Genomic DNA, 16921 nt, shown 5'->3' with positions numbered 1-16921 from the left:
AGATAGAGCGCTAATTTCCAGAATGTATAAAGAACTCAAAAAACTCTACACCAAGAATACAAATAATCAATCAACAAATGGGCTAAGGAAATGAACAGACACTTCACATAAGAAGATCTACAAGCAATCAACAGATATATGAAAAAATGTTCAATATCTCTAGTAATAAGAGAAATGCAAATCAAAAGTACCCTAAGATTCCATCTCGCCCCAATTAGAATGGCAATTTTCAAGAACACAAGCAACAATAGGTATTGGCCAGGATGTGTGGAAAAAGGTACACTCATACATTGCTGGTGGGGTTGCAAATTAGTGCAGCCAATCTGGAAAGCAGTGTGGAGATTCCTCAGAAAACTTGGAATGGAACCACCATTTGACCCAGCTATCCCACTCCTTGGCCTATACCCAAAGGACTTAAAATTAGCATACTACAGAGATACAGCCACATCAATGTTCATTGCTGCTCAATTCACCATAGCCAGATTGTGGAACCAACCTAGATGCCCTTCAGTTGATGAATGGATAAAGAGATTGTGGCATATATATACAATGGAATATTACTCAGCCATAAAGAATGATAAAATTATGGCATTTGCAGGCAAATGGATGAAATTGGAGAATATCATGCTAAGTGAGAAAAGCCAATCTCTAAAAACATAAGGACAGATGATCTCTCTGATAAGCGGATGAGGACATATAATGGGGGGTGGGAGGGGTTAGCGTTAGGGTAAGGGTTAGGTTTAGGGTTAGGTAAGGAGGGTGGCAAGAATTGAGGAAGGAAGGACTGTATAGAGGGAAAAGAGGGGTGGGGGGAAGAAAAAAATAACAGAATGAATCAAACAACATTGCCCTATGTAAATTTATGATTACACAAATGGTATGCCTTACTCCATGTACAAACAGAGAAACAACATGTATCCCATTTGTTTACAATTAAAAAAAAATTCGGCCATTATACACTCCAGATAATAACTCCAAATGGCCGCTTAATCGCACCCTAGATTCCAACATTCTTAGGTATCTTTTTAACTTCTGTTTGTTCGGAAAATGGAAGGAGATCCTGTATATTCAGGCTTATTATTATTTTTTCCCTACGTTCTAAACCTTCTCTTTGCAATTCCTGCTCTTTCTCTCAAATCCTCTGTTCTCTTACTAAACCGGCACCTATACCACCTAAAGCTGAAATTCCTACTTCAGATTCTTCCTCCTTTGACACTGACCCTGCTGCAGTCTCAGCCCCGCCTTCCCTCAGTGACTCTGTTGCAGCCTCAACCCTGTTCGTGGCCATCTGGGCTGCTGCAGCCAATGCCACTGCCTGCACCACCAAGCCACAATCTCCACCCTTCATGCCCTGCCTCCGTCTGCCAGGGCTCCACCTCCTCCTACCCCTGCACGAGCAGCCGCCAGCCAGCCCGCCTCCATGTTCCTTCTGCGTGAGGTGGCCAGAGTGGATGGAATATTCAGAGTGCGTGTGCCTTTCTGGTTGTCTGACCTCTCCCAACTAGAGAAGCAGCAGGGGCCCTGTACCTCCAACCCCAGTGCCTATATTAAAGAGTTCCAACACATAAGCCAATCATATGACCTGACCTTCCATGATCTCCACATGATCTTATCCAATACTCTTTTACCTGAGGAACGCAGGCGAGTCTGGGAGCAGGCTAGAGTCTATGCCGATGAAGTACATCAGACCTCCCCAGCATGGCCAATCGACAGTGTGACCCCAATTGGAATTACAATTCACTTGGGGGTGGGGATCGACAATAGAGACCACTTTATCACCTGCCTTATGGCACGACTAAGGAAAGCAGTCCATAAGCCCATTAACTATGATAAACTCCAAGAGATTGTCCAAGACAAAAATGAGAACCCTTCGGCATTCCTTGATTGCCTAAGTCAGACTTTATTACAATACACTAATTTAGATCCTGAGATCTCCAGATGGAAGACAATTCCTAATGAATTACTTTTTCTCCCAAAGCCTTCCTGACATTAGGGTAAAACTTAAACATCTAAAGACAGGACCCCTAACTCCCCAAGCTGAGGTTCTAGCTGTGGCCACCAAGGTATATAATGGGAGAGATGAAAAGGCCTGCAAAGCAAAAGTACCAGGTGCTTGCTCAAGCCATCCATACAGTTCCTGCGCAAGTCCCGGTTTCCTCCGGTTCAATAAAAGGTCCATTGGACTGCCAGGACCTTGTTTCAAGTGTGGTCAGACAGACCGTTGGGCCCAGGCATGTCCCAAGCCTCACCAACCCCCCAGGTCCTTGTCCTAAGTGCCGACAGGAGGGACACTGGACTGTTGATTGTCCTTGAGTACATAGTGGCTCCAGACCATCCAGCACCCCTAGCCTTTCATTCTAAGTTTTAGGAATGGCTACAGAGGACTGATGAGGCCCCGGATCCGCACATCCGACCACTGCTATCACTCAACCGGAACCCTGGGTAACTCTCCGAGTTGCAGGTAGGCCTATCTCTTTCCTTTTCTATACTGGGGCCACATATGCAGTCCTTACAGAATATTGGGGGCCTACCTCTCGTTCAACATCCTCCATTGTCAGGGTAGAGGGCAAACCTTCACAACCTTTACAGATATCTGCTCTTGTCTGCACCTTTGAGACCTTAATTTTTACCCACTCCTTTTTAGTGATTCCAAAATGCCCCGTTCCCCTTATGGGTAGGGATATCCTTTCCAAATTGGGGGCTACAATTTTCTTTGCCTGGACTCCCTTCTAGATACAACTGTGGCCCCTTTAATCCTAATGCTCATTAAAGTCCCTCTTCACCAATCCCCACTTGCTCCTTCCCTTTACCTCCCTCAGAGGTTAATCCCATTTTATGGGATGTCTCAAGTCCTTGCCTTGCCCAACACACGACCCTTTACAAATCTACCTCAAGGACCCCTCCCCTACGACTTCTCAGCACAACCCCAATATCCACTTTCCCAATAAAAACTCCTGGGTTTACTGCCCATTGTCAAAGATCTCTTACAAGAGGGATTTCTTAGACCCACAAATTCTCCATATAATACTCCAATTTTAGCAGTAGGAAAACCAAATGGCTCCTATGGCTTGGTTCAAGACCTCCGCCTCATTAATTTAGCTGTTATACCCATTCAGCCCATAGTCACCAGTCCCTACACCCTCTTTTCCACCATCCCTTCAGGTACTATTCACTTCACAGTACTTGACGTAAAGGATGCATTCTTCTCCATTCCCCTGCATCCCAATTCTCACAATATCTTGCCTTTACATGGACAGATCCTCACTCCCATACCTCTTCTCAGCTGACCTGGACTGTTCTCCCACAGGGATTTCGGGACAGTACCCACCTCTCTGGACAGGTTTTGGCCAAAGCTCTAGCTAGCTTCATTACATTTTAACAAGTATATGGTTTTACAATATACTGATGATCTCCTCCTCTCTAGTCCCTCTTATGAGGACAGTCATGAGGACACTTGCAAGCTCCTTAATTTCTTATCCGCCTGTGGCTATAGAGTGTCTCCCTCCAAGGTCCAGTTGTCCTCAGCAATGGTCACTTATTTAGGCCTCTTCTTAAGACCAACTCATAAGGCCATTACTGTTGATAGGAAGGGCCTTATTGCTAATCAGTCAGTTGCCTCCACTAAGGAAGAAATTCTCTCTTTCTTGGGAATGGCAAGATTCCTCATGCCTGGATCCCCAACTATTCCATACTAGTCAAGTCCCTATATGACATAGCCTGGGGCTCACGCTCTGAACCCCTATTGCAGCCCATCACCACACACTTTACTAAGCTCCAGCAATCTCTCCTTAACACACCTGCCCTTCATTTGCCTGATCTCTCACACCCCTTTCTACTTTATGTAACTGAAAAACAAGGATTCACCCTTGGAGTTTTAGGACACATGCTGGGGTCAACTTTTGCCCCTGTGGCCTCTCTATCAAAATCCCTTGATTCTACCACGAAAGGCTGGGCCCCTTGTCTGTGGATGCTAGCTGCTGCCTCTTTACTGGTTAATGAATCCAAAAAGCTTATCTTCAGAGCCACATTGACAATCCTAACCCCACACCACCTTAAAGGGACTGCAAGGTTGCTGCATCCTGTCCCTTTCAGGTGTCTCTAATGGAGGACACCAGTCTCATCTTTCTCACCTGCCCCCCATTGAACCCTGCTACACTTCTTCCTGTCCCTCAGACTCTTCTTCCCATTCACTCTTGTATGGGAACTCTGGAAGAGCTTCTTCCACATCCCACTCACATATATGAAGAACCCTTGCCCCAAGAAGCTCATACATAGTTCACCGATGGTTCTTCTTACATAAAGGAACCTGCCTAGCAGTATATGCCATAGTCTGCTTAACATCAGTTATAGAGGCTTCCTCGCTTCCCAACAACACATCCAATCAGCAGGCTGAACTAATTGCTCTCACCAGGGCTTTCACTTTAGTTAAGGGGTCCTCCCTCAACATTTACACCGACTCCAAACATGCCTTCCATATACTCCTCTCTCACTCAGCCATCTGGAAAGAATGTGAATTCCTCACCACTAAGGCACCTCTATTGTAAATGCTGTCTGCATCACAGATATGCTTCAAGCCTCACTCCTCCCACTGCCATTGGCATCTCTCACTGTAAGTTTCACCAAACTGACTCCTCCTTTGTCTCAATAGGCAACAAGACAGACTTTGAGTCTAGAGCAGCTGCCCTCCATCAGGCTCCCAAATACCCCCATCTCCTTCCCCTATTCTCCCCTCCTACAACTCTCTCACCACAACATCCTTTACTTAACACAAAGTCAACAACCCAACAGATATTTCCATAAGCTCTTCTACCCAAATACTGCCTCTTTGTGGCACTTCATTTCTTCTCAACTCAAACTCTCTCCTGAAGGCTCTCAATTCCTTTCTAACCTTTGTTCCTCCTGTGACATTTGTCAAAAAACCAATCCTTCATCCAACCTCCAACCCCATGCTGTCACATCAGGTGAGGGGACATCTCCCAGGTTCTGATTGGCAACTGGACTTTACTCACATGCCTTATTACACACATAATTCCTTGGCTTGGCCTCCCTACATCTCTTCAGTCTGACATTGGTCCTGAGTTAACCTCTCATATTTCACAGCTATTAGCCAAAGTTCTCAACATCTTCTGGCAGTTCCATATTCCCTACCATCCATAATCATCTGGAAAGGTAGAACACACCAACCGTATTTTAAAAACTACCCTCACCAAACTATCCCTTGAATTACACCTAGATAGGATAAAGATCCTTCCTCTGGCCCTCCTTAGACTCCAGGCTTTTCGAAAGAAACCCCTTAACATCTCCCCATTTGAGCTCTTGTATGGGCGACCTATCTCCCACCTCAATCTCCTGGCCCCAGAGTCATCTTTGTCCCTTACCTTCTTTTCCCTCTACTCGCTTACATTAGGAACCCCCTCTGGGAACATGCAGATAACTTTCTGGCTAAACCTAATGCTGACCCCCATTCTCCTTCAACTCTCTCTCCTGGCAATCTAGTACTTCTTAACTCTCCCAATAAAACCTCCCCCTCCTCTTCCCACCTTACTCCAAAATGGACTGGGCCTCACCAGGTAAGACTCACCACCCCTACAGTGGCTCACCTTGAAGGTATCCCTAACTGGATACACCATTTTCACCTAAAATTATTCCATTCTCCCTCATATTCGGTCACACCTACAGGGCCACTCAAGTTGCAATTCTCAAGAATCATCACTCCAGGCCTCCCTTCAATTCCCAAGGATTCTGAGACCAGCAACTACTCTCCAGAAGACCATCCCACCCAGTGAGTGAAGTTATTACCCTTTCCTGACATTATAGGTTTCTCCAAATCTTACGGGAGGAACTGTCTCTTGACTTTACCCAATTCCATTCCCACAATCTACTATGAATAGTATAGGATCTCCATCTCCAAGGATCTTTTTCTGACTTCACCCTGCACAAAATATACCTATACCCACACTTCCTACTTATCTCCCACTCTTTCCTTATTCTATGAGTATAATCCCCATTATACCTCTTCTCTTCTATTTAACATACTTCCTTCTTGGGACATCCCACACTCTGGGGGTCAAAAATTCCTGGCAGTTTAAAATCTATGCTATAGACTTTGATCTTCCATATCTACTCATATCCATCCAACCTCAGGCTACACACAAACCATCATCCTTACCTTTGACTTCTCCAAAGCATGTAAGGATAACTGCCCAGACTGGAAAAGATACAGTGTAAGAGCATATGATTATGGCCAATTTTACCTCTGCCTAAAATCTGAAAACACAGGCTTGTGCATAGAAAATTATTGGAAAGGATGCTCATCCTGGTCAGGTACTTATAACTATAGTAACCTCAAACATGGAAAACCAGGAGGTCAATTATCTACACTTACACTAAGTTATCAATGGTTGGGACAACAAACCTGACCGTAACTCTCCTTCAGAATATCAGATCCTTGGAACACAAGATGGGAGCAAGGAGTCGAAGGGTCTGTTAACATTGACTATAAGACAGATATTCCATACAGTTCTATTCTAATTATAAAGACATATAATCAGGAAATTTCCTTAGATAAAGTCATTAATGCAATCAAGGACATATTCTCCCACCTTTCCCAACAATTGTCCCCTCAACCCAAATCATCCTGGACACAACTCATTAAATTCTCTCTTAATCTCCTTCACCAAATTGTCAATGACTCACCATATAAAAAAGACCATTTTACATGTGCCCCATTAAACCAATTCCCAATCACAGCAATTATGCTCTGCAATATCTCAATTCCCCACAATTACATACCACACCCATGAAAGCGCTCCCAAAATATATCTATCCTTTAGGGATAACTGGACCATGCCGGCATACCCCCAAGGCACTATTCAAAGCACTACTCTTAATTCCCATGCTCCATAAACATCACCCTTGACTCCACTACCTCCTACTCTAGCACACCGGACACCTACTTCTTATGCTCACAAACCCTAAATACTTGCATCAACTCCCCAACTGTAGGACCCTGCCTACTGGTTATGCTCTCCCCTCAACTCACTTTGTATAGATATTCAGAATTTATGTTATCTTTCACTCCAGTTACCTGACAAAGTGTGCAGCCTTCCTGCCCGTTCTGGTAGGCATTACTGTAGCCAGCTCCCTTGCTTCCTTAGGACTCTCAGCGAGAGCTCTAGAACACAACTTAGCCCTAACCCAAACAACTTGAACAATTGAGTAATGAGGTGGCCGTATCTATTGAGACTTCCACCGATTTGCCTCCTCCAGGCTCAAATCTCCTCCCTAACAGAGGTAGTATTACAAAATAGACAGGCTCTAGGACCTCCTCAGCTGAAAAGGGCAGAACCTGTTTCTTTCTTGGGGAACAGTGATGTTACTATATCAATCAATCTGAGAAAATTGAACAAAATATACAAATCTTACAAGATATGGTCACAAAAATCTGACAGAAGGGCTCCATGCCTAATCTTTCCCCTCTTTCCTCATCCCCTTGGACCCCCTTTCTGTCCTGGGTACTCCCTCTCTTAGGCCCACTAACTACCATAGTAACCTTGGCTTTCTTAGTCCCCTGTCTCTTCAGGTGCCTTCAGGAAGTCATCCTGGAAAAAAACAAAATCTTCACTAATCAAATGGTCAACCAGATGATCGTTAGGGAATACCAACACCTATCCAAAGATGATGACTCCCCCTAAATGTTGCCACTGCCTCCAGATTCAGATCCTTGTCACCATCCTAATGACCTCCCACACCCCTAACATCTTGAGACTACACCCCACTCCAGCTGGAAGTAGCTAGAAGAGCAATCTCCGCCCACATCCCCACCCAATATAAAACAAAAAAGGGAGGACTATTAGGTCCAAGGCTTAGCATTTATGCAGCCATTTTTAATTCTTACCATGAGTTGCTTTCTGCCCTAGAGTGGGTATTTACAGAGAAAACGAGAGTTAAAATGTAACCTCCCCTTCCCACCTCTCATTAACCACCCCACGGGACATCCCCTTACTTGTCCTGTCAGCCCATCCTAAGTTCATAAGTTCTTATGCAAGCAGCTCATACGAGCTCATGCGACCTTGTGCAAGTCGTCCAAACCACCCTATAAAATGCCCCAGAGCTAAGTTTTCCCTGCCTCTCTTGCTTTTCCCGAGTGATGGCCTTTGTCAGACCCTGATTGACAAATAAAATTTTCTATGTGTGGATCTCCTCGCCTGGTTTCTGTGTTGCTCATCCATGTCACATTTTCCTTTCAAGAGGCCTCAGAAGAAATAAACCCAGCTGACACCTTGATCTTAGAATCCTAACATCCAGAACTGTGAGAAAATAAATTTCCATTGTTTAATCCTTCTTGGCTATGACAATTTTTAATGACAACCCTAGAAACACAAATTCCTATATTTATGGTAAGACAACATTATTATCATTATAAAATGTCCCTCTTACCTTACTATACCGCTCCTTGGTATTTATCCTAAAGAATTGAAGTCAGTATACCATAGTGATATATGCACACCCATGTTTATAGCAGCATGATTCCCAATAGCCAAACTAAGGAGCCATCAATGAATGAATGGATAAAAAAAATGTGGTATACATATACACAATGGAGTTTTATTCAGTTGTAGAATAGAATGAAGTTATGTCATAACTTCAGGAAAATAGATGGAACTAAAGACCAATATGTTAAGAGAATAAGCCAAACAGAAATTAAGGGTCATATGTTTTCTTCCATATATGGAAGCTAGAGAGGAAGAAGGAAAAGAAAGGTGGTGGTAGGAAATCTTGTGAAAATTAAAGGGAGATCAGTGGAGTAGAAGAAAGGGACTAGGAGAGGGAGGATAGGAGGGAAAGGGAAAATACTGGGGAATGATATTGGCCAAATTATATTGTCATATCGTATTCATGGATGAATATGTAACAATGATTCCCACCATTATGCACAACTATAATTCACCAATAAAAATGTGGGAAAAATAAATGTGTTTTGAATAAAACAATGTTCCTCTTCATTTGTGGCAATGATTCTCATTCTGAAATACACTTTGCTTTCATCCAGTTGTCCCTTTGTTTTGATTAGTGTGTTTATTGTATGTATTTATATTGTCTTTCTTTTTAATGCTTTTATGTCTTAAAATTATCTTTCATTTGCTTTTTCATCATGCTCATATTTTCCTCTGTCTTCTTGATCATATTATAGAGTATATTTATAATAATTTCTTTACTATTTTTTCTGCACTGGTTCCATTGACTCAGTGATTTCTTGACCTATTTATACTCATTTTAGTTTCTTCTTTGACTAGTTATTCATTAAATTTTTCTGTTTCTTTGCATGCCTTATCATTTTTGTTTGAATGCTTGGTGTTTGAATTTGTGTTGTCAGTTGCTGAATTTTGTTGTTTTCATTTAAATACTACTGGATTTTATCCTGATTTGCCATTAAGTTGTTTGGAATCAGTTGGATCTTTTGAATTTTTCCTTTAAGACCTGTGGTCGGGGTCAGGATCATTCTTTAGTCTAGCACCAGTGAGCTCACCACTGTGGTGGAGCTTGGCCCAGTTATTCCAATATGTGTATGGACTTGTGGAATTTATCTTCCTACTCTTATCTTTTGGTTCTTTTCCTGTCACACATCTGTTTCTTCACTCAAAGACTCATGAGGACTCTTTGCAGAAGTTAGGAGCTCCTCCTCTTGTACGTCCCTCCTGTTTTGGTTTTCTGTATCACAAATTCTAGCTCCCGTGGTCTTCCCAACATCAGGCTCTGTCTTTTTGACTCAAGAAGACTGCTGAGTTTTGTTTGGGTCTTTTCTTCATGCACTGAAGCCTGAAACTGCCTCCAAACTGTAAACTGGTACAGTTGTAGTGTTCATTTTTTTGTTTCTTTTCTCTTCTGTGTTTAATATCTGAAAAATTGAGGTCTTCTACATTTTGTCTAGGTTTTTAGTTGTTGAAGGTGAAAGGACAAATATCGTTCCCATTGAGGTGGAGTGGGGGAGAGAAGGACAGTAAGTGTAGGTAAAGAATAATTGGGTTGGATGGGGAAGATGGGGGTTGGTTTGGAAAGGAAAGGGAATAAAATGTTAATGCCTTCAGGACAATCCTGCCCCCCCACCCCACCAACTTGTTACCAAGGTTACCTGCCTCCAGGGAATTGTTCCTCCCTGCAGAGAGTTGTAGGAGTTGTTAATGAATGGCCCCTGGGCCACTCCCTTCCTGCCAGTATCCTTGGAAGGCTCCTTTCCCACCTTGGCCCACATTGTGGAAAGTAGGCAAGATGTGGGAGGAGAGAACATGAGAACCAAGGAAATATAAAATGTGTAAAAGGGTCAGGACACTTCCGACACCTAGCTCTTGGGCCCCTTCTCTTCAGAGAAGTCTATCTCTCTTCTATCCTTTAAATAAAACTTGCTTTCTACGTTTGCTTCACTGTTTATTGGGTGTTCAGTCTTCACACAGGGGGAAATGGAACTTGGCCCTAATTCTCATCACTGATATCACTATTACTCTATTTTAATACCTTTATTTACTTTTGTTGGTGCTTATTAATCATTCGGAATGGTGGGATTCATTGTCACATACTGATACATGCACATAACATTATTTAATCAATTTCACTCTCCAGTAACTCCCCCTACCCTTCTCTCCTCCCTTCCCCTAATTTTCTTCTATTTTCATGAGGCACCCCTCTTTTGTCTTTTTCTCACTAGTTTCCACATATGAGAGGAAAAGTGATACTTGCCTTTCTGAGTTGGGCTTGTTTCATTTAACATGATCGAACCCAGGGCCGTGTGCTTACAAGGCAAGCACTCTACCGACTGAGCTATCTCCCCAGCCCCCCATTTTTCTTTAGGTAACATAATTTTGTTCTTCTTTATGTCTGAATAAAATTCTATTCTACCACATCTTCTTTATCCATATGTCTGATGGACACCAAAGCTAATTCCATTAACTTAACTATTGAGAATTGGGTTGCACTAAATGTGGATATGTATGTATCTCTAAAGTATGCTGACTTTAATTATTTTGGGTGAATATCAAGAAATAGTATAGCTGGATCATATAGTAGTTTTATTTTTAGTTTTTGAGGAGCCTCCATACTGATTTCCATAGTGACTGTACTAATTTACATTCCCTAAAACAGTGTATGAGTTTCTTTCCTCCTATATCCTTGCCATCATTTATTGATGCTTGTAATTTTGATGCCTGCCATTCTGACTGGCATGAGATAAAGGATTAGTATAGTAATTTCCCCCCTTTTTCTATTTGTTCTTTTTAGTTATATATGACAGTAGAGTATATTTTGACATATTTATGTGAACATGGAGTATATCTTATCCTAATTAGGATCCCAGTCTTGTGGTTGTACATGATGTAGAGATTCACTGTGGTATATCCATATATGTTCATAAGAAAGTTATGTCAGATATTTGCATTTCCCTGATGGCTAAAGATGTTGAACATCTTTTCATATAATTATTGGCCATTTGTAATTCTTTTTTGAAACGATGTTGGAACTTTAAAAAATTTAATCCTAAAAACTAAGAATCCCTTTCAAAGTCCATCCCTATTCTTAAGAGGAAGTTAAAAGTCTAAACATAAAATGTACAAAGTACTTTCTCCTAAATTGTATTCTTGTTTTGCTCAATCTCAACACTATGGTGTTTTTCTCATGTCTGATTAATGCCTGGGTCTCTTTAGCAGCTGTAGCTCAAGATATCTTACATAGGAAATGGTACCACTCTTTGGCACATCTAGAAATTTACCTTAATCTCAAGTCTCTCACATATCCAAAGTTCTAAGGAACTGTCAGGATAGAGATCCTACTAAATGAAACATTTATAGTCTAAGTACAGATTGCCTTATGTACATGTGGTTTCCAAATAAAACAATGTTTCCAGTACTAAGTACATACTCTAGAATCAGAACTCAATTTGCTGTTGTCAGATACTGTCATAGAGATGGGGGGATCATATAAACAGAGAAAAGGGGATGCGTGTATATGTGTTTGTGTGTGTGTGTGTGTGTGTGTGTGTGTGTGTGTGTGTGTGAGAGAGAGAGAGAGAGAGAGAGAGAGAGAGAGAGAGAGAAATTGATTAATTTATACCCATTCTCTATTCTACTGTCCTTAAATATAAAATTCAAATGGAATAGCTCTTCTGACAAAAGACTTACACTATAATTATGCTTTGTGAGGAAAGGTGGGGGGGAGAAGAAAATATGTGTAACTATGAAACATTCCCTTGTTTTAACAAAATTTCTAAGTATGAGATGGTAGGATCACTTTTTTCACATTTTCTTTATCCATTTATCTTTGAAGGGCACCTTGGTTGGTTCCATAGTTTGGCTAGTATGAATTGAGCTGCTATAAAGATTGATGTGACTGTGGTACTATAGTATGCTGATTTTAAGTCCTTTGGGTATAAACCAAGGAGTGGGATAGCTGGGTCAAAGGGTGGTTCTATTCCAAGTTTTCTGAGGAATCTCCATACTGCTTTCCAGAGTGGCTGCACCAATCTGCAGTCCCACTAGCAATGTAAAAGTGTACCTTTTCCCCCACATCCATGCCAACATTTATTGTTGCTTGAGTCCCCTTACTTTTGTGTTCACTCCCTGGCTTACTCCTAACCATCAGCAGGTGTATTTTTTTTTTTATGCTGGAGGGCTTTCTAAGGCAGCTGGAGTCACTTCTTGTGCTCGAGATAGGATAAAAGTGGCACAGAATCAACAGTCCACAATCTGCTCTTACTCAAGGACCTGGGCAAGGTACCTCTGAATTGTCCGTTCCCAGTTTCTCAGTGGGAAGAAGTTCTAGTTGTTCCCATAGGTAACTGATTGATACCTTACATTTCCTACTTTTCTAACCCTGTTTCTGGGATCATTCTCAAATGAACTACCTATATTCAATTCCTTCTCTTAAGCTCTGTTTCTAGGAGAATACAAATGAAGTTACCCCTACTTTCTGTCAAGAAAGCTATCCATGGATAACAAGAACTCTACAAGTAAAATTCACAGCAATAGGGTCCCCAAATCTCACCAAATACAGGAGAAAGAAGGAAAACAAATACAGGATGGTGAATGCCTTCTGCATGTACACAGCTCCCAATGATTACATCATTGTACCCTATAAAACCAAAATCCCCTCTGTAACTGACAGCCATTTTCCCCATCTGGAAAATGGGTCCCAACTGCACCCATCTTCAAAGGAATAAAGGCTTCTCTGAATCTGTTGAGGTCTGCTTCCTGTCCTTTTGTGCTTATAGCTATTACTTCATACATCAGTCTTAAAGTATACTTCCCTGTATCAGCAAAGCCTGCCCTACTAAGCATTCTCCCAACTAAGATCAGGTTTCTGTTGCTCCCAGGAGGATCAGAGACAGAATTGCTGTTATAATTTGTAACTCAGGAATGAGCCTGTTTTGGCCCTTAAGATGAATCCTTACCCCCATTGAGATAACTTCTAGAGCCAGTGATCAAGAACATCTTCCAATGCCAGGTATTTTTTTTCTTGCCACTGGGGATATTTCTTATGAGAAGTAAAGTTGCTTTTGAAATTTGATGTTTCTCAGAGATCTTGTTTCAAATACCCAGCACCCTTCTGCATACACCCATTTTCATCTGTTTCCCTACCGCAGTTCTGAGTCTAGAAGATTTAACTGGAATCCTGAATCCACAAATCTTTTACCAGCTGCCTGCTGCAACAGCTGCCACTCCAATTAGTTCCCAGGAACATGTGCTGTAAGTTCTCTCCAATGAAAGTGACTCCCTCATTATAGCCAGACCTTGGCCAACACTTAGGTGATTTCTTTTTTTGGTGAATTGGCTATAAATGAGTGAACCACCAGTCTCTTTATTGGCTATAAATGAGTGACTGTCAGCCTATTTCTACTGAAACTTCATGCCTTCTTGCCTCTGAGACCCCTATTCTAGAGGAAAGACTCCTGCCAGTGGGAAGAGATTTTAGACTGTTCTTTTCAAAATAGTCACGTGAAGAAGTGGGCTCTATGAGAATGAAGAAATCTTAAAAAGAGGGAATAAAAGAGCCCTCCTAATGGAAAACAAATTGATCTCTGCTGCATGAAAACCTCACCTCCTGGTCTGATTGCTTTTTTGAGTATTGATTATGTGAAGTCCTTAGATCCTCCTTAAGGAGGGCATAAGGTTAGAGTGGGCTACCAGACTGGGTGAAAAATCAATATTCTTTCTTGTTCCAAACATGTCAGATAAAACACGAATCAATGTTCAAAGAACCAAAGAAATGGCTGAACTGAAGAAAGACAAAGAGAAAACCTGGATGTATTTTTTTGGCTCAGAGTCAGGTTAATTTGTTTACATTTATTGGCTGCATTAATATGACATTGGCAGAACTGAGTAGTTGTGACAGGCATTTGAAATAAGGACAGAATTCATTACTGGTGCTGTAGTCTGGAAGCCCAGACTGAGAGGACTGAATTTAAGATAAATGGGTAAACTGATGAATCAGAGGTAAGTGAAGAACTAGAAGAGAGATGTAAAGGTTGAAAAAAAGGACAGAGACCAATGGAAGAAAGAACAATAGGAACTTCATTAAGCAGTGGTGTGAGGTACTTCAAACGAGGAGGAAATTTAAAGGTTGAATAAGAGGGAAAGTAAGTAGGGAAAAGAAGTTGACAAAGGAAACAGTACAGAAGAGGGAGAGAGCATCCTATGAGGCTCCATGTGAGAAAGAGCAAGGGTGAGTAGTGAAGGAAATAAGTCAGAAGTAGAGAGGAGGGACATGGTCAGAGTGGAGACGGTGGCCTGTGGGCCACATCTGGCCTGTTGCTTATTTTTGTAAATGTATTTTTTTGGCTCAGAGTCAGGTTAATTTGTTTACTTATTATTGGCTGCATTAATATGACATTGGCAGAGCTGCGTAGTTGTGACAGAGACAGGTGGCCTGCAAAGCCTAAAATATGTATTTTTACATGACAATATTGTTGAGCCCTAGACTAAAGTGAAGGAGAGTAAAGTAGAAGTGAATTGGTTAATGAAACAGTCACAGATGACCAGTTGCTAGTGAAGATACCGGTAGTAGGTGGTGTGGGTGCCCCACCCAGAGGTCTCCACTGGTGTATCACTAACCACCACACAGGTCCCCTTCTGAGAGCTGATCTTGGCTGATGGCTTTGGCAAGCATGTACAATGGCTTTCCTCCTCCTTCAGGTTGCAACTAACTCTGTGGTGCAGCTTTTACCACAGTTTCCCCAGGAATCAGTGAAGCAGCCTCTAGCTGACAGCATGCTCTTGGTTGGCTTTGTTACCCTGTCCTGGCCTGCCTTCCTCACGTCCCTTCTCCAGAAGGCATTCCCTGCCCCCTGCCAATAAAACACTCGAATGCACACAAGAATCCCTTTCTTGGGTTCTGTTTCTCAGAAGCTTACTTAAGATGGTACCATTCAGTCAAAGTATGCACTTGGCCATATTTTAAATAGAAATAAATGCAAAGCACTAAAAGGATACATCAAATTCTGTCATTGTATAGAAAACATGATTATTAAAATTGTGACTTATAAAATTAAATTACAGAATACGGTCAGAGAAGCATAGAAAAGCAATTTACTATATCATGTTCTTCTTGGCCACAAGCACTGGATTTGCTTGAACCTACAGTGGGAGCACACATGCATATCTGAGACCTTTTGTTATCTGAGTGGGAGCTGCTTTGGGCAGGTATCTGTGATTGGGCCTGGGAGCCGTTCTAACTAGCAAGGCTAGTTCAGATCACTGAAACCTTCTCTGTAGCAATGAACACACATAACATCTGTGTCCCCATGCAACCAAAAAAATGCCTTGGGCACTGAAGCAGCAAAGAGACCTCTGTCCTATCATCAATATATTATTTCTGCTATTCCTCTTCATTATTTTGAGTATCCTGGGAAAGAGAATACTCTACACATTCCATTTATGGCTTCATGTGCTGTGGAAGCTCCCCCCCCTCAAAAAAATTTTTGGAACTCTTTCATAGACAACAGCAATGTTTTCTTCAGCTCTGTGAAGTTCTCCCCTCTCTGGTATGTCCTAGGATAACATCCAGTAATACACAGAGCTGAGAGGCAGGAGGTGGAGAGTTAATGTAAAACAAGCTTTTAGTCCTATTGGTAAAGTAGCCATGGGATCTTTGGAAGAAACAGCAGGCACTAAAATTAAAAACATTGTCTCCAGGGCTGCTCAGCCTGAAATGCTTTCTACTTTTTAAACCACAAACCTGTTTCAAAAATTCTGTGAATCCTCAAGGTTCAGTTCTAAAGGGCTACTTTCTTTACACAAAATTAGCATGATTTACATGTGTTTTCATCTGCTATGCCTACTTGCTCATCTAAAACTGTCAACTTGTATCAAGGACTATGACTAGAAGCAAGCATTCATATGCAGCAAGTATCTAACTTCATTTATATATTTAACAACCACACTTTTAACTAGGAGTGAGTGACCCTGCCGGCCTTGGTCGTAATTGGGAAAATACAGAGGCATTGATCATGCTGAGGGCTGGTGTGCAGCAGCAGGCCACTTAGCTAGCTGGTAAATCTTGTTGCATCCCAGTGGGACTCGATTGTCCCCTATGCATTAGCCCTCAAGTAGAAACTCTGTTAAAATGGAAAAACAAAAAAACCCATTTAAATTCTTTGTGAAAAATATCACCCCCAATACATCAACTCCTTGTGCTGGCAAAGACAAGGAGAAGTTAGAAGCAGTTTTAAAACAAGAGAGATCATAGGTTAACATCAGCAGAGTGTGGCATTTGCCCCACTGTCCTTTCCATCCTGTAGTAGATACTGTAAGTTGATCATTCATCCTTTCCTGCTAAGTTCAGCCCCTGCCTCACCTTCTTTTCAGCCTAACTCTCTAGGCAGTCCCCACCAGTACATCAGAGTTGACACTTAACATGGTACCTGCTAACCATCCTTTGC

General features: G+C 41.9%; 1 pseudogene; it reads right to left on the bottom strand.

The window, feature by feature from the left end:
• LOC124976387 (serine/threonine-protein phosphatase 2A regulatory subunit B'' subunit gamma-like) overlaps positions 1 to 1348 on the bottom strand; it is a 155179-nt pseudogene extending 153831 nt beyond the window's left edge.
• Positions 1349 to 16921: the final 15573 nt, after the last annotated feature.

Source organism: Sciurus carolinensis, chromosome 2 (assembly GCF_902686445.1).
Source record: "Sciurus carolinensis chromosome 2, mSciCar1.2, whole genome shotgun sequence".
NCBI lineage: Eukaryota > Metazoa > Chordata > Mammalia > Rodentia > Sciuridae > Sciurus > Sciurus carolinensis.
Note: the sequence above shows the minus strand (reverse complement) of the source record. Positions and strands in the feature narration are given on the sequence as shown.